Below are 19,206 nucleotides of genomic sequence, written 5' to 3'. Positions count from 1 at the left end.
CAGGTGTTGGGGGGCAGGGTGAGGGAAGGGGCAGACAGCAGGAGGGTGCAGCTGGTAAGGGGAAGGGCAGGTACCAGGGGATTGAGGAGGTTGAGCAGGAGGAGCCCTTTAAGTCCCACCCGCCACTTTGGCACTTGGGCTGTGGCCGGCATTTAAAGGGCCACAGCTGGTGCCCCAGGGCCTTTAAATCTTGAGGCCCTGCCTCTTTCGGTTGAAGCCACCCCCCCAGGACTCCAGCCCTATCGTAAGTCCTGTGAGTTACTTTCACCCCTGAGTGACTGTCAACATCCCCAGAAACGCAGTTACAGGCAGGGCAGGCTCAGGACATCAGCTATGAAACACTCCAGAGCTGCTGTTTAATTTGCCCTTGGCAGACAAATGTCCCCTGGGCCCTGATCTCACCCCCACAAATCAGGCTGAAAATGGAGACTCGGCTCCAGCCTGAACTCTCTGCCCAGAGCCATTTGTCCCATGGACGATGCTAGCAGCACAGACCCTGTGCGGCTGCACCTGGGCGTCTCCCAGAGCGGATAATGGTCACAGAGACCGTCTCAGAGCCCCAGGAGCTCAGGTGTCTCCATCTAACGACTGCACCAGCCACCCCCATCGCTCTCATTAACCAGCCGTGGGACAGACACGCTGGGAACTTTCACACCCAGACTCTGGAGACACTTTGGGTCCTTCTACACAGCCTGCAGCAGTGAGTCTCGGAACAGGGTGGACAGATTCAGGCTTGCGGGGCTCCCTCTTTGGAGTTAAAAATAGCCGCATAGATTTTCAGGTTCTGGCTGGAGCTCAGGCTCTGAAGCCCAGGGTGGAGCCAGGTCTGCCCCTCACAGTGCAAGAGGGGACATTATCTGTGTCCACATCCCCTTCACCCCCTTCCGCGGATGGGGAACAGCAGCCCCAGGGCCCCTCCCTTCACCCCCAGGGCATCACTGGGGGTTTGTAAGAACTGGACAAACCCCTGCCTGGGATAGTCGAGTCCCGGACCCAGCGTAGTGGGCTGGACTAGGCAACCTCTCGAGGTCCCTTCCAGCCCTGCATTGCCATGAGTCTAGTTGACAGATGTTCTGGGCTGGGCCCAGGGCCCTTGGGGCTCTAAGCCTGGTGTGGGGCACACGGTAGAGTTAACACTGTTAGTGACCCTGGCAGCTCAGCGTCCCTACCAGGGGCCTGGGCTGGCACGTGTCTGGCTGCCTGTACCCGACTCAGCTGGGTGTTACTGGGCTGTGTGGACAGGACCTAGGGTTGGCACCTGTCCAGGTTTCCCAGGATCATCCCTTTGTTCAGGCCGCTGTCCTGGGAAATCTGTGAGTCTGCCAGGAAATTACTAGCCCCAAGTGAGATGGGGAGCTCGGGACCAGTAGGGCCCATTTACATCGCTCAAATACCAGATGTGGGGGTCACTACTGGGGTGGGGGGGAGTAGATCTGGCACCATGTCCTGCTTGGCGAGGTTGGTGCCCTGCACAGCCCCAGGAACAGGAGCCCGTAGGGGCTGGTGCCCTCTCCCAGGGGTGGGATAGGGACACAGTACCAGGGGGCAGGATGGGGAGACAGTGTCTGGAGTGGGGGGACAGGTGGTGTATGTGGAGCAGGCAGATGTCCTGGGTTTTTTGCACCTCAGAGGTGGCGACCCTAACAGGACCCCCAGTGGTGTTTGTGTAACTGCCTTGGGTGTGTCCCCTCCCCGCCCAGCTCTGTGCAGTCGGATACCCCGGAGTGTATGGACCCCTGGGCCAGTGGTGCTGCAATGTGTGTGCATGGCCCCTGGGCTCTCTGATCCCTGCTGGAGCTGCCCAGACTCTGCCAGCCTGCACCAGGGCACACGCATGGTCACGCTGCATGCTGGGCACACACACACACCCCTTAGCCACAGAAAAGCTGCTGCATGGGCAGAGTTTGTTGTAACTGGGTCAGGGGAGTGTCACAAGCTGGTTATAAAAACCTGTCTGCCCTGGCAGTGGGGTCAGGGACTCTCTCCCCCCAAATCCAGGGGGACACTGAACAGCTCCTGTCCGGTCCTGTTGTGCTACAAGAAAATTGTGGCTAAAGCCCAGTCTGAGCATGGCGATGCTGTTGCTGGGAGGAGAGAGCTGAGCAGTTCCATTTAATTATATACAGCTGAGACTGTCCATCTTGCAGAGCCCAGGCACTGCCCTGGAAAGGTGACACCAGGGGGCAGCATTTCCTCACCAATCAGCCCTTTCCCAAAGAGGCCATGTCCCTGCTCTGCAATAAACCTGGGGCGTCGCCTGACCCTTTCCACCCACCCCCAGTGATATTGCTGTTTTCAGCCTATTGCTTTTGATATGAAAGTGCTGGTGCACTGGGGAAGTGAGGAGAGAGCTCCCAGGGGCAGGTGGGATGTTGACATGAGTAAGGTGTCAGTGTTAGGTAGAGTACCTGCATATAGCTGGGCTCTTCTCAGCTCTGAAAGCAAACACAGAGAGAGATGAGAACTCCCCTGAACACAGACACATTGAGCAGGACACAGTGTATAACACGGATATATTAAGGGTGTGTATGGTAGGAGCAGGAAATGGAATTTACCAAGCCCCAGTTCAGTGAAGAGTTTCCCTAGAAAACAATAAATAGATGGATTTGAAACCAGGCTTATAAAAAAGGGATGGGAGCCAAAAACCTAAAAGGAGTTTAACTCTTTAGACAAAAGATGCACCTAGGCATTCACAGCAGTTCCAGAGACCTGCACAGCTCGTAACAAGCAGTCTGAAGGAGTGTTAAGAATGAAACAGCCGAGCTGCTAGCAAAAATATGTATCTAATTCAAATCAGCTACTGACCCAGAGGAAAAGAGGATAGGAAATATTGCACCTATATTTTTAAAAAAGCTCAAGAGTCATAAGGAGAATTACAGTCCAGTTAACTTTAATTCAGATCCCAGTAAATTGGTTGAAATTATAATTAAAAATAGAATCCAAAAGCATGTAGCTGAACACATAGGCGCCGACTCCATGGGTGCTCCAGGGCTGGAGCACCCATGGGAAAAAAATGGTGAGTGCTGAGCACCCATTGGCAGCCAACCCCCTCCCCTCCAGTGCCTCCCATGTGCCATCAGCCCCACTGATCAGCACCTCCCCCGCCCTCCCACCTGCCACAGATTAGCTGTTCTGTGGTGTGCAGGAAGCACTGAGGGGGAAGGGGGAGAAGTGAGGGCCAGACACACTCAGGGGAGGGGGTGGAACAGGATGGGAAGAAGTGGGGCATGGACAGGAGTGGCGGGGCCTGGGGCAGAACCAAGGGATCAAGCACCCCCCTCTCCTCCCGCACATTAGAAAGTTAGTGCCTCTACTGGTCACTATCTCCAACAGGATAGAGCAGAAATTGAGGGTAGAGGATTCAGAAAAGAGAGAAGGTGGTAATTATAGCATGGAAAGACTTCAGTGTGGGGAGAGATGTTATTAGACTGTTTAGAGAGGAGACAGCAGAGGACATGGCAGAGGTGCACATACTGAAGAATAGCATGGAGATGGTAAATCGATTATTGGATGGTCCTATTCACCCTCTCTCAACATTTTCTTCCTAATTTTTTAAGTTGCTGCCTTTCAATTTCACTGAAATACTTTCCCAAGAAATACACAGTGAGTCTTCACCATCAGGTTTCACTCAGCTCGAGAGCTGAGTATCCTTATACATATTTAGGGAGAGTGAGGACAGTCACAGTATGTTAGATAGAACTAGGGGATGTAAAACCTCCCAATTCAGGGCATAAGCTGATCATGAACTGCCTAGAGCTAGGAAGAAATGTGCTCTCTGGGCAGCGTATTCCATGATTGTCTTACTGGGGTTTCTGGAATCTTTTTCTAAAGCAACCGGTGCTGTGGAAGACAGGATCCCACAGTAGCTTCTTCCCTGTTCTGCTCTGCTACAGCAAATCTGGCAAAGATTCTTTTTACTGAATGTACACGTCAACAGTTATTACACAAAATCACATTACAGTACCTAGGTAATTATCCCAAATGTCAACTTTAAGTTAATGCATTTCAGAAAATCTGCCATGAAATGTTATAAAAATAAATCACAACTTAAATGTCTGAAAGTTTAGAAATTCACAATTATATGTCTACTCCCAGCCCCAACCTTTGTGCAACCAATTTTTCCTTGGCCATCACCTTCCTGATGGGGAATGTCCCTGATGGCAAAGCTAGAAATATTATTACAACTTAACATTTCCCCATCTCTAAATATATAATGAAGACAAAATAATACATTCACCTGCTCCCTTCTGTCAATGGCTATGAAGCAAATCCCCAGGTTATTTCAGTGGCTGGGGCATTGGTAGACATAGCTAGTAGGTGTAGAATGGAAGGGGTTATGGTGGAGCTCTACTCTGCATGCAGTATCAAGCAGACTGTGTTCCATTTGATAAGAGCCCTCAGTAGCTGCTTAGGAAGTATAAGTTATATTCCCTTCTCCCTAACACTAACGAAGAAACATTACCTTTTTCTTCATGATGTTCTTCTACAAATAAATCATAAAGAAGAGGATTTGATTTAACATATTGCACATTTACAGGAGTATTTTCTACTATTATCTATACATACACAGGCTTACAGATGTTCCCATTGACTGCATTATTATCAGGCCCTTGTGTAATGGGATCATGCAGTCACTTGCTCAGCTACATTATTTCCATTTTTAAAAAATTGCCACATAGTTGTGCTCCATAATTGGGGCTTCTGATTTTTGGGTTTAACTGATAAACGCTAATAAAAAGAAAATCCCTTATAAAAAGAAATACTTCCAAAGAGAACCAGCTGTAACAATACAGCAATGTCTGCCCGAGTCTGCAGAAAGCCTGAAACCATTGATCTGAGAGATATGAACTGCCCCCTTTATCTCAGGTTGTAGATTCTAAAGCCTTATAGTGACAGCATTTATAGCTAATAATTTGATCAGAACCACTCAGTAGTGTGCTTTTCCCTCACTGTTTGATGTAGTGACAGAAAGTGGGGTAGAGTGCACTGAGGCAGCTACTTGCCATGAAGGTTTCTGGGTTTAGAATAATGAAATCAAGGCCTTTCCCTCCCAAATTTAATGTCACCTCTGCCTGTGGCCAAAGGGGGCAGATGTATCCCCTCCTCAGTCTGAAATGACACCCAGAGTAGGTCTTCACTGCAGAGTTAGTCCAGATGATCAGCACCCGGTCTGAGCCCCTGGGTTAACCTAACCTGGCTGTGAGCAGCCCCACTGCGAAGCCCTACCCCAGTTACTGTGTCTGCACTGGTGCTGTGCATCCCGTGTGAGTCCCTAGGACTGCTGGAAACATATCCCGTGGCTCTCCATGGTGAGTCACCTGAGCCACACTGATTCTTTCCCAGTGAATTATGGGAGAACTTCTCTGTGCTTCTCGCACACCCGGGGGAATCATGGGATGGCACTGGAGGACTGTCAGCACTGAGTGATTTAGCCTTTGTCCTCACTGCAGAATGGGCAGGTTACCAGCCCAAATGAAAGTGTTACCCAGGCTCTAACCCTCAGCCCCAGATGGGCCAGCTCCCCTGGACTGAAAGCCCCACTAAACTCAGTCAAGAGGATTTGTGAGTGGATGGGAGTGGGGGTGTTGGAGGCATCACTTAAGTAAGAGCCTGGCTACCTGCAGTAAAGACACAAAATCACCTCCCACACCTGCCCAGTTGCCCAAACCTCCAGCTCCCCTGCCCCAAACACCGGGGATGCAGTGATATTTTTAATGGAAAGCAGCAGTGAAAGAATGCAGCCCCTGGGCACTGAGGGTCCCCTTCCTGACATGGTCACTGACCTGTCAGAAGACAGGGCATCCACAGCAATCCCAAAGCACAGGCCACATAGGGGCCACAGCAGCTCTTAAGCACTGCACAGCCAGATACTATAGCCACCCATCCTGTGAGATCACAGAGAGGGGCTCTGGGGCAGGCCAGAGTAGGAGGCCTGGTCAGTGGGTCTGTGAGCTGAGCAGATTGACTGGACCCAACCTTACATCCAGAACCGTGTTAGGCTGAGATTTGAATGAAAGCGACACAAGGAACCAGAGAGTGAGCTCTCAGCACAGCCCCAACTCTGCCTGATGAGCATGGCCACTTGCAAAGGCCATTGGACATGGTCACAACACAGTGAGCAATGGCACAGTGTACTGGCAATCAGTGGAACACAATGTTCTGTGCACTGAGCTCACTGCCTCACAAGGCCCTGCCTTGCTTACACCAATTTTATCCATGGTGCTTTTCAACTGATTCAGTTAAACTGGTGAAAGTTTGTGTGTAGACACAGCCCAAGGGAGTTTAGTGGGGAATCCCCAATGAGATTTTGGAGTGCCCCCTGCTGAGAGAGGGAGCCAATTACACACCGGTCTCAAATGTTTCAGGTTCTTCATTCCTCAATGAAAGTCAAAAATTTTCACAACCCCCTTTTATTTACTATAAAAGTCAGAGTAAAAGATATATCAATAACTAAGATAAGCCTGGATAATCCATCACAACCACTACAATTACTGTATGTGACATCCCAAACTCGGAAAATTTTAGCAGCCTCAAAGTTATTCTGGACATTTTATTGTCTTTGCTTTACAACTGATAACAACCCTTAACCCCCACTGCCCCCCCATACAATAGCCTTCCGTGATCCCATTCCAGAGGGTTGTGACCTGCCAGTTGATAAACGCTGGGTTAATTAGTACAGCAGTCATGGCTGAAGGAATCACGTTTCTGTGATGATCTCGAGATGTCAGTCATAACCTCCCTTTGGTGTAATTACAAATGACCCATCTACAGAGAATCTTGGTACTTGCTCATCTTCCTCTTTGTTCACAAATAGCTACATAAAATCTTTAATACACTCCACTGGCCCAGACACTGATCTTTCTGTCTCTCCAGGTCAGATCGCAGCGTCTCTAGGGGGAGAAAATGGAGAAAGGTGAGATTTCATCATCATGTTTATGGACACATCACTACTGTTAACTTAGCACAGTCACACTAGGATGCAAAAGGCAGACAGAAAACAAATGGACACTCAGATAGATCTTCCCAGGTGGCTTTGCTCTAAGCATCCCTGCTGCCTGGGACTGAGTTATGGTAGCAGACAATAGTGGGGACAGGATGATGTATCCTCTCCAGTGGCCGCTTAAAAGTCTCCCCACAGAAGCCACCCCACTGCCTGCATCCCAGTCACACTCATCTCAGATCTGGCTGTTGGTTGGGGGGGAGGCTGAGAGAAGGTCTCTTTGTCTTAGGCCAGGTGTACATACAAAGTATCACTGGTTTAATTTAGAAGTGTGTACAATAGCAGGATACCTCTCCCCAGCATGGAGGTGCTGCCATGCTTCAATTTCCCCCCTCAGACAGTAGTTCCCGAGGTCTCTAAAGTCTGCAGCTGCTGGAGGGGTAACTTGTGGTCAAGTAATTTTGGGTTCATTTCTCTGCACAAAGCTCTGTCAGGGCTCTTCCCCTTTCCAGGATCAACAAAAAGTCCAATGAGTAAAACAGCTAAACAATTTGCCACCCACACCGGGTCACAGCCCTTCTCTGGGCTCAATAATCCTTCTAGACTTCAGGCAGCTCATCCTTAGTCCTCTCCCATCCTCCATCTCTCCAGTCCCTTACCCAGGGCTCAATCAGTCCTCCTCCCCTAACAGTTGGGGTTTATGTCCATCTCCTCCAGGTGGTGCTATGGGAGGCTCTGGGTTCCCCTTCTACTCTGGGTTCCAGCCCAGCGACCCTAAATATGCAGGGACTGTTCACTCTGCTCAGGAACCTTGAGTCGCTTTTCCCTGGGCTGCTTCCTACACGGCCTGTCCCTTTCTGGGCTTCTCTGCAGCCTCTCCCAGGCTGCTGCTTCCCCATTCTCCTAGGCCCTTTTCTTGCTAAGCCCCTCTCTGGCTATGTTGCCACGCCTCCTGCCAGGCTGCTGTGGAGAGACCCAGCCCAGGTCCTTCCCTACCCTTGGTCACCAGCCTATATTCCAGCCTGGTCCCACGGCCTGCTGGGGGTATTAGCTGGAGGCTCCTCCATGGAACCATGGCCATGGGCAATATGTCTGTCACAGTTCACAGAGTCTCCTGATACTTGTCCAGTCTGAAGTGAGGTCTTGTGGTCTGTCTTCTCAATGGAGGGGTGAGCCTGTAGTTTTGGGAGGGCCTTGGCCCACCCTGTTCCAGAGCTCATCTGATCCTAGTCAAACATCCCTCCTCACTCACAGGGATTTAGGCTTCTATGTCTGAAGGTTTGACAGTAACTTTGTGGATCCTGGTCTTAGTGGCCAAGAGGGAGGAATAAAGGGAGATCTTGGTACCAGGGTGGTTGTGTTAAACTTTGAAGATTTTGGCATCCTCAACTTTATTCTGGACATTTTATTTTCTTTGCTTTACAACTGCAATTAAATTTTGAACACCTCACAAACCACCTCCACCCCTCCACACCCCACCTACCCAACAGCTTTTTGTGACCCCTGTCCAGAGGGTAGTGATCCACCAGTTGATAAACACTGGGTTCATTAGTACAGCAGAGTGCCTGTAGGACTCACGTTTCTGTGAGGATCTTGCGACGTCAGTCAACCCACCCTTTGCTGTAATACCAAATGACCCATCTACAGAGAATCTTGGTACATGTTCATCTTCCTCATTGTTCACAAATAGCTACATAAAATCTTTAACACATCCCATTGGCCCAGACAGTGGCCTCTCTCTCTCTCCAGGTCAGATCACAGAGTCTCTGGGAGAGAAAACTGCTTTTTGTGAGAACCAGTTAGGTGCTCCCCTAACTCCATGTGCCAGAGGAGGAGCTGCCACCACCCATATGACTTCTAGCTCAGTGTTTAGGGCCTTCACTTGGGATATGAGAGACACAGGTTCAATTTCCCCTCTGCCTGCAGGAGAGAAAGGATTTGACAGGGGGTCTCCCCCTCTCAAGAGAGTGCTCTAACCACTGAGCCCTGGGATATTCTGATGTGGGGTTCCGTCAGTCTCTCCTGAAGAAGCTGTTCCATTGTGTATAAGTAATTAAAATGTCCTTGGAGCTGGGGACTGGCTCCTGGGTCTCCCACATCTCAGATGGGGGCCCTCACCACCAGGCTGTGGAGTGTCCTAGTGATTATAGTTGTACATAGTGGAACAATCACATCAGGCGAGATGGAGGTGGGAGCTCAGTGGTTAGGGCACTCTTCTGAGAGCTGGGAGATCCCAGGAGGAAACATAGCATAGTGGTGGTTGGTGACCCTCTTCTGAGGGGGACAGAGGCACCCACCTGTCACCCTGAGATGGCATCCCAGGAAGTATGCTGCCTGCCAGGGTCCCGTCTCCAAGATGTTACAGAGGGATTGTCAAGGATCATCCGACCTTCTGACTACTACCCCATGCTACTCAGCCATGTGGGCACTAATGATACTTCTGATCTGCTGAGGGTCATACCTCGCAGGGACTACAGGACTCTGGGAGTAAGGGTGAGGGAGGTGGGAGCGCAGGTGGTGTTCTCTTCAGTCCTTCCAGTCAAGAGTAGGGACCCAGGCAGAGACAGAGGCATCCTGGAGGTGAATGCCTGGCTGCGAAGATGGTGTCACCAGGAGGGCTTCGGCTTCCTTGAGCACGGGATGCTGTTCCTGGAAGAAGCAGAGATAGGGTCCACCTATCAAGGAAGGAGAAAAGCATATTTGGATACAGACTGGCTCACCTAGTGAGAAGGGCTTTAAATTAGGTTCGAAGGGGGCAGGTGACCAAAGCCCACAAGGCATGTCAAAAACATGGAGACCCGGGAGAAAGGTCGGAATCTGGGGGGAGCATGGGCTGTTATAGCAGGGATAATGAAGAGACAAGACAGAACTGGGGGGCAGGGCAGGGGAATCAAATCCATATTTTACATGTCTGTATACTAATGCAAGAAGTATGGGGGATAAGCAGGAAGAACTTGAAGTGCTAGTAAATAAACACAACTATGACATAGATGGTATCACAGAGACTTGGTGAGATAATACACAACTGGAATATTGGTATAGAAGGGTACAGGTTGCTCAGGAAGGACAAGCAGGGAAAAAAATGGAGGAGGTGTTGCCTTATATATTAAAAATGTACATACTTGAACTGAGGTTGAGATGGAAATAGGAGACAGACCTGTTGAAAGTATCTGGGTAAGGATAAAAGGGATAAAATACAAGGGTGATGACATGGTAGAGGTCTACTACAGACCACCTAACCATGAAGAAGAAGAGGTGGATGAGGCTTTTATTAAACAACTAACAAAATCATCCAAAGCACAGGACTTGCTGGTGATGGGGGACTTCAGCTACCCAGACATCTGTTGGGAAAAATAACACAGCAGGGCACAGATTATCCAACAAGTTCTTGGAATGTACTGGAGACAATTTTTTTTATTTCAGAAGGTGGAGAAAGCTACTAGGGAAGAGGCTGTTCTAGATTTGATTTTGACAAATAGGGAGAAACTGGTTGAGAATTTGAAAGTGGAAGGTGGCTTGGGTGAACGTGATCATGAAATGATAGAGTTCATGATTCCAGAATGGTAGGAGGGAGAACTGCACAATAAAGACAATGGATTTGAAGAAGACAGACTTTAGCAAACTCAGGGAGTTGGTAGGTAAGATGCCATGGGAAGCCAGTCTAAGGGGAAAAACAATTGAAGACAATTGGCAGTTTTTCAGAGACATTATTAAGGCGCAAGAGCAAACTCTACCACTGCATAGGAAAGAACGGAACTATGGCAAGAGACCACCCGGCTTAACCAGGAGATCTTTTTGATTTTTAGATCATTGAAGAAGTCCTACAAAAAGTGGAAACTAGGTCAGATTACAAAGGATGAATATAAACAAAACAGCACAAGAATGTAGGAACAAAATTAGTAAGGCCAAGGCACAAAACCAGATCAAACTAGCAGGGCCATCCTTAGGCATATGCAGCTGTATAGGGTACCTGAAAATTTGGGGCACCCCTGGGTCTTAGTGTCCACCCTCCCGCCTCTTCTTATCCCTGTTCTAACCCTGCCTGCAGGCTCCCACAGCTGGCTGCTGTAGCCTGGTGAGTCTTCCTCTGGAGGGGATCTAGTAACTTAAAAGTGAAAAAGCCTCCAGCCTGCCAGACCTATTAGTACAACACTAAAAAAAGAACAGGAGCACTTGTGGCACCTTAGAGACTAACAAATTTATTTGGGCATAAGCTTTCGTGGGCTGCAGCCCACTTCTTTGGATGCAGTAGCCCACGAAAGCTTATGCTCAAATAAATTTGTTAGTCTCTAAGGTGCCACAAGTACTCCTGTTCTTTTTGTGGATACAGACTAACAGGGCTGCTACTCTGAAACCTAGCACAACACTGAAACTGTTAAAGAGCCATTCAAGGGGTAATGAAGACATTTAACAGGCATTTGCCAACCCCCAGGTATATACTGTCAGTTTCTGAATGTACTGACAAAAACAGTTGTGCAGGACTGGAATATTTACTCAGAACATCTTAGTCTACAGGACCTTTGTTTAAAATTTGCTTTAAAATATTTCATTAGTGAGTTGGTGAAGATGATAATATCACATCTCTAAAAAATCTTTGCATAGATTTTTTAGATGAATAATCTGAGTGTTCATCTTTAGCCTTAAATGCTTGGATCTTCCAACACAGTTTTTTAAATAAAGCCTTCAAAAGACCACCCTTATCTAAAATACACATTTTAATTTTAATTATTATAGTACAAAAAACGTGCTTCCAAAGTCTTCCTGTCCTTTCTGTCCAACCCTTTCTCCCTGCACCCCTCTGTTGAAGAGATCCCCTAAAGGGACAAGACCCCTTTCCTGCCAGATAGCTGACAAACGAGTTTCCCTTTCTTTAATTCTGACTATCTGATGAACTAGTTTCGAGAGAACCCTCTAGCAAAATCAGTACCTTAGTCAGATATAAAATTCTTTGTTATGCCTAAAATCTTTGGAAACTTTTAAAGTTGGTGAAATTTCATAAACATGTGTATTGTTATGGAGATCACACAAAGTAAATTAGTGATCCCCTTTTCTAAAAGCAATGAACATCGTTATGAACACTAAACCTCCGTCACTGACTGATTTAAAATAATGTCTTTGTTTCAGTGAGTTAAATAGGTAGTAATCTGGAATGATTATTTTATGAAGGCTTAAGAGTACATTTAAAATATAAAATCAGCTTAAACAGAGAAGAGCTGCATCATGTATTCCATAATATTTCATTCTGTATTCAGCAAGACAGCTGACTTGCCCTTACTACAAAGTTTGGCAAATCTCTGACAAACTTCAGGGTATATCAAAAAACCTGTGACTGAGATTTTTTTATTCCCAAGTTTAGTGCTTTTAATTAGGTACCTTCGGCATGTCCAGTCTTCACCTTCTGGCATTCAGTGGAAAACATGCTCCATTTTCTTTAGAAAGAAATTGCAGAAGAGTGGGGGTTTTTTAAAATGTCATTTGCTTCATTTGGGTTCAGGGATTTGGCTGGAAGAGGGTGATCAGGGAGGGAGAGGGGGAGGGAAGAGAAGAGGGAGACAGGGGAGAGGGTGGAGCCTGGGGCAAAGCTGGGGTGGAGTATGGGCAGGGCCACAGGCGGGCGGGGGAGCTAACCTCTGCAAGCGGCAGCTTCACCCACGGCCCAAGACAGCAGGTAAGAGCGGACTGGCTCCCGCACACCCAGCACGCACTGCAGTCTCCTTAGGCAGGGGCTGTATTCACAGAGCAGAATGTGTCAGCACCGCACATTCTGCATGAGGGAGAGGGTACGGGGGTCTCTGCGGGGAACTGTGACTCTCTGCTGCCGTGAGATGGGTCTGGCGGCTTGGTATCCTTTGCTGCCTCCCCCCTCCCTCCTGAGCATAGGGGCACCAGTTTAATAATACTGCGTAGGTCCCATAAATCCTAAGGATGGCCCTGCAAACTAGCTGGAGACAAAGGGTAACAAGAAAACATTCTACAAATGCATTAGAAGCAAGACGAAGAGCAAGGACAGGGTAGGCCCATTACTCAACGAGGGGGGGAAAACAATAACAGAAAATGTGGAGATGGCAGACGTGCTTAATGACTTCTTTGTTTTGGTTTTCACCAAGAAGGTTGGTGGTGATTGGACGTCTAACAAAGTGAATGCCAGTGAAAATGAGGTGGGATAAGAGGCAAAATAGGGAAAGAACAAGTTAAAAATTACTTAGACAAATTAGATGTCTTCAAGTCACCAGGACCTGATGAAATGCGTCCTAGAATACTCAAGGAGCTGACTGAAGAGATATCTGAGCCATTAGCGATTATCTTTGAAAAGTTATGGAAGACAGGAGAGATTCCAGAAGACTGGAGAAAGGGAAATACAGTGCCCATCTATAAAAAGGGAAATAAGGACAACCTGGGGAATGACAGACCAGCCAGCTTAACTTCTGTACCAGGAAAGAAAATGGAGCAAATAATTTTAAGCAATCATTTTGCAAACACCTAGAAGATAACAAGGTGATAAGTGACAGTCAGCAGGGATTTGTCAAAAACAAATTGTGTCAAACCAGCCTGATATCCTATCAAAGAAAGCTTACAAGCCTTGTGGATGCGGGGAAGTGGTCGACATAGTATATCTTGACTTTAGTAAAGTTATTGATACTGTCTCGCATGACCTTCTCATAAACAAACTAGGGAAATGCAACCTAGATGGAGCTACAGTTTTGGGTGCAAAACTGGTTAGAAAACCATTCCCAGAGAGTAGTTATCAGTGGTTCACAGTTATGCTGAAAGGGCATAATGAGTGGGGTCCCGCAGGAATCAGTTCTGGGTCCGGTTCTGTTCAATATCTTCATCAATGATTTAGATAATGGCACAGAGAGTACACTTATAATTTTTGTGGATGATACCAAGCTGGGAGGGTTGTAAGTGCTTTAGAGGATGGGGTTAAAATTCAAAATGATCTTGGCGAACTGGAGAAATGGTCTGAAGTAAATAGGATGAAATTCAATAAGGACAAATGCAAAGTACTCCACTTAGGAAGGAACAATCAGTTGCACACATACAAAATGGGAAATGTGACTGCCTAGGAAGAAATATGGCAGAAAGGGATCTAGGGGTCATAGCAGATCACAAGCTAAATAGGAGTCAGCTATGTAACATTGCTTCAAAAAAAGACCGTCATTCTGGGATTTATTAGCAGGATTTATTAGTCTTCTTTATTAGTTGTAAGAAGACATGAGAAGTAATTCTTCCGCTCTACTCTGTGCTGATTAGGCCTTAACTGTAGTATTGTGTCCAGTTCTGGGTGCCACATTTCAGGAAGGGTGAGGAGAAATTGGAGAAAGTCCAGAGAAGAGCAACAAAAATGATTAAAGGTCTAGAAAACATGACCCATGAGGGAAGATTTAAAAAATTGGGTTTGTTTAGTCTGGGGGGAAAAAAAGACAGAGGGGATATGATAACAATTTTCAAGTACATAAAAGGTTGTTACAAGGAGGAGGAAGAATTGTTCTTCTTAACCACCAAGGACAGGACAGGAAGCAATGGGCTTAAATTGCAGCAAGGGCTGTTTAGGTTGGACATTAGGAAAAAAATCCTGACTGTCAGAGTGATTAAGCACTGGAATAAATTGCCTAGGGAGGTTGTGGAATCTCCATCATTGGAGATTTTTAAGAGCAGGTTAGACTAGTGGGGGGAAACCTGCAGCCAGTCAGGGACTCCACTGGCAGGCGGCCAGAAAGTTTATTTACATTTGCACGGCCACCTGCAGCTTCCAGTGGCCGCGGTTCAAAAATGTTTGAACAAAAATTATTTTTTATTAGAAAACGACTTTTAGAAAATAACATTAAAAATTAATTTTCCTATTATTTGAATGTTTCTAATTTTTCAATGAAATGATGCTAAATGGGAATATATAGTTCAAATTGATTCAAAATAGGAATTCTAATCAAATTGAATCAAAACATTTTATTGACCCCCTCCCCTAGTCTTGCTAAAAGAAGAATAACAATGATTGAAAACAGAAAATAATTTTGTTTCAATAATTTGATTAAAAATGAAAGTCTATAAAATATTTCAAACAAAACAAAAGTGAATTATTGTTATAAAATAGCAACAGATCCAGACTAACACGGCTACCCCTCTGATACGTGTTATAAAATAGTATTTAAACATTTTTTTTACTACCTTTAGTTCTATCAATTTCCTCAGGAAATCTCCCCTCCAATGACTGTTCACACAGTAGGAGATGACCTGTCAACCAATGTATAAATATGCCCAGGGCCGGCTCCAGGCACCAGTATTCCAAGCTGGTGCTTGGGGGCGGCAATCTGCAAGGAGAGGCAGTCCCTGTTGTTTTGCCCCCAAGCAGCGCACCGAATTGCCGCTGCAGACGGTGGGAACAGTCCGTGTGCCCTTAGGGTGGCACGCGCATTTCCATGGCGGCAGCAATTCGGTGGCAGCTTCTATGTTTAGCTGTCTGTGGAGGCTTCAGCTAAACATAGAAGCTACCGCCGAATTGCCGCTGCCGCGGAAACGCGCCTGCCGCCCTTAGGGCACACGGAGTGCCCCTGCCACCCGCCCGCGGCGGCAATTCGGCGCGCTGCTTGGGGCAGCGAAAACTATAGAACCGGTCCTGAATATGCTTCTTTTTAAATTATGTCAGGAAATCTCTATTCAGCAGTACACTTGAGCTCATGAGCTGCTTTAGGCACACGCTTAATTCCTCCTCATTTTAGAAGGAGAACAGGATGAAATTTTCTGTTTTGACTGATTGTGGAAATAATTTTCTTTTTTCCCCTTGAAAGTATCAGAAATAAAAGGATTCAGCCCCACAATCAGAGTTTTCAGTTGCAGGAGTTTGGCCTGTATTTATTTACTTCTGAAAGTTAGATTCTGACTGTGTGGAGACATCAACTATTATAGAACCCCCAGGCCTCCATGTGGGAGGTGTCCCCAGGCCTCTGCGGGGGGGGGGCATGCCCAATGTCTGTGGGGCAGGAGTAAGCTTGGGGGGGCAGAGGGGAAACCACCTCCTGGCATGAGCCAGCGGAGTGGAGCAGATTGGGGCTGGGTTGCTCCACTTCCCACTGCCTGGTGATTGCAGGACAGGCCCAACCCTGCACTCATGGGGTGGCAGGAAGTAGATTGACCTGGCCCCTGATCCTTCCTCTCTGTTCCCCTGACTCCCAGCCTTGGGACTTGTGGTGCGAGGGGGGAAACCACCCCCAAGCACTCACTGGTGGCACAGCTGGGAGCTGAAGAAGCAGAGCAGGCTGGGGCCGGGTCACTCCACTTCCTGCCACCTGCTGAGTACAGGGCGGGCCTGACCCCTGCTGCAGTGCCCTGGGACGTAGCTCAGGGGAAGGAGTGGAGTAAAGGCGGGGCTGGGGCAGAGCAATGGTGGGAAGAGGCGGGGAGGGGGCGGGGACCTTGGGGAAGAGGCAGGGCGGGGGCGGAGTGGGGGTAGGGGCAGCTTTCCTGGTTGGCTCAGCCGGCTGGGGGATCAGGCGGGCTTTTGGAGCAGCACGCAGCTGCGTAGGTGTGACAAAATGGGGGATTTTCTTATATTTTCATGGTTTTCCAATGGTTTGCATGCAGAGGGAGTAGGACTCAGTGCCCCTGGGTGTTACTGGTTTAACAAGGTGAGGGGAGAGGGAGTTTGTCTTTGCAGAGGACCGGAGAGGGAACTTGGGACCCCAGCTGATGGCCTGGAGGAGGGACACCCCAGAGACTGGTCACCTGATGATACAGCCGGTTCTGGCCAGTGGGAAGACAATGGGCTGCGAAGAGAGGACCCCATGACCTAACCAGCCGGTTCCAGCCAGAGGAGGGCGGAGAGGAGAGGAGGCCAGATGACCCTGTTTACCTGGAGAGAAGACAATGGACAGAGGGGAGACTTGGGGCTGAGGATATTGGATGCCCAGCTGGGAAGCAGAGGGGCTCTGAGCTGGAGAAGGGGATCAGGCAGAGTTCACCTGGATGCAGGGGAGAATGGGATGTGCTGCTGAGGGAGGCCAGGCCTGAGGGTCAGAGAGTTTCTTGTGCTGTGTTCAATGCTCAATAAACCCTCCTGTTTTACGCTGGCTGAGAGTCACTCCGGTCTAGAGAACAGAATTGCATCATACTCTTTGGGGGATGGAGGCTGTCATAGGTCTCACCCCCACTTGGAGCTGTTGGGTTCCAATGTGGGGACCTGCCTTGGTTTCCCTCTAAACTAAAATCCTAGTTTAGATCTAGTAAAAGCTGCCACCACTCAATCAGGTATGTGGATTGAGACACAATCCTTCCCCAAAATCCTAGGGGATCCCAAGAGCCCCAAATCCATGGAGTTTTTATACCCAGGAGAAATAAACCATTCCCCCCTGCTTCCTCCCCGCTCCCTTTTCCTAGGAGAGACACCGGGATTTAACTACAGAGGGATACCTCCCCCTCCCCTTTCCCTGAGAATCCACCCAAGGAAAGACCAACCAAGTCCTTAATAGAAAAGAAAAGAATTTATTAAAGAATAAAAGAAAGTCACTGTCTCTGTAACCAAGATGAAACAATACAGGGTCTAAACTTATCAATCTCTGGAGAGAATTCCCCCTCCTTTCTTTCTCAGTAAAAGCAATCACAGTACAGACTTAAAGAAATTCAATAGCAAAACACAGAATTGCAAATACAGAAATAAAAGTATAAGAATACTAGTTCCTTGCTAATACTCACTAGCTTGAATAGAGGAATTTGTTGCAGAAACCTGGGAGGACTTGATTAAGATGTCTGGACTCTCTTAATTCCCAAGAGAGACTCTCTAAGAAACAAAGAACAGGGAAAAAAACTTCCCTCCACAGGGATTTGAAAATAATCTTGTCCCTCATTGGTCCTCTGGTCAGGTGTCCACAGGTACTGCTTGTTAACCCTTTACAGGTAGACAAAAACCTTAACCCTTAACTAACTGTTTATGACAGAGGCCCTGGGGGATCCAGAGTGAGTGAACTCCCCAAGGGGGCCCACGGCAGAGAAACACGTGCTAAGGCTCAGAGACATGCAGCTCCAGGAGGTGGAGTGGCCAACCCTGAGAGATAGTGGACCCCTAGGAAAAGGGCTGTCTTACTGGAAGGGGCATCCCCCCCCACACACACGGACCGCACAGGGCCATGAATGGGCACGATCTGTAAGTCCGTGACAGTGGGTGCCCCACGCAGCTGAAGAGTTTGCGTATGGGTAAGGATGGCCCTGGCCACCGGGTGCAGTTAGAGTAGAAGGAACTGAGTAGTTTGGGTTTGGAAGGGCAGAGGGGATCACTGGCACCTGTAGGGAGCCTGATAAGGTCACTAGCTCAGCACTGAGAAGAAAGCAGCAGCATAAAAGGCTGAACCAGGGAGCAGGAAGGGGGCTCCTCGTAACTGCTGCTATGTTGTGATGCACCATAAAAAGTAATAAAGACACATGGTGGAGGTTCCCTGGCAGACTGCCTGCTGCTTAATTCACAAAGAGGTTGCCAGCAAGGGGTTGCAGGAACTGATGGGGGAGCCCATTTATAGTTAATAATTTAAAAATGAACATTGCCTGCAATCTCTTCATGACACTTCATGTTGTAAATTGTGAGTGACAACACATTTTTATGTCTTGTCAGATAGTAAAAAACATGTTGTATATTAATATATTTTACCATGTAATAACACAATAAGATTAGATAAGAAACCACAGTAATTACACATAATACAGTAAGAAACAAGGAAAGGAACGCAGATATTTCTGAAGGAAATTTTAGGGGGAAATTTTTTATTTTTAGATTAAAATTTCCCTGTTAAAAACTAGAAAAAACACATAGCTTCAGCAGCCCATGCCACCTAGACATCAGCAGACAGGATAAAAAACACAAATGAATCCATCAGAAGATAATTTTAGGGTATTTATTTTCAAATAATCAAGGTAAGGTTAGGGCACAGTGCCATGAATGGCATATTATGAATAAATCTTCAAAACTGAATTATTACCTTGAAAATGTTCATAACGCATCATGTTGAAAACAAAAATTAGTCTTAGCAATGCCAATCAACGTGCCTCCCCTCAGACTCTGCTCAGTAGCTCTTCAAGAAACTAGGTTCAATCGCTAATTTCAAGGAATTAGACCAATCTGTCACTATTTTTACAGAGCATTCCAGAAGGTGGTAGACAGAGAACCCAGAAGAATTGAGATGAATTTCCTGGAGTAACTTTATTTTTTTTGAACTCTAAACCTTACATGACAACAAAAATAACACCTTTTTGACTGATTTATGGCTGAGAAGAAAGGTTTCCCA

Source organism: Mauremys reevesii, unplaced genomic scaffold (assembly GCF_016161935.1).
Source record: "Mauremys reevesii isolate NIE-2019 unplaced genomic scaffold, ASM1616193v1 Contig15, whole genome shotgun sequence".
NCBI lineage: Eukaryota > Metazoa > Chordata > Testudines > Geoemydidae > Mauremys > Mauremys reevesii.
Note: the sequence above shows the minus strand (reverse complement) of the source record.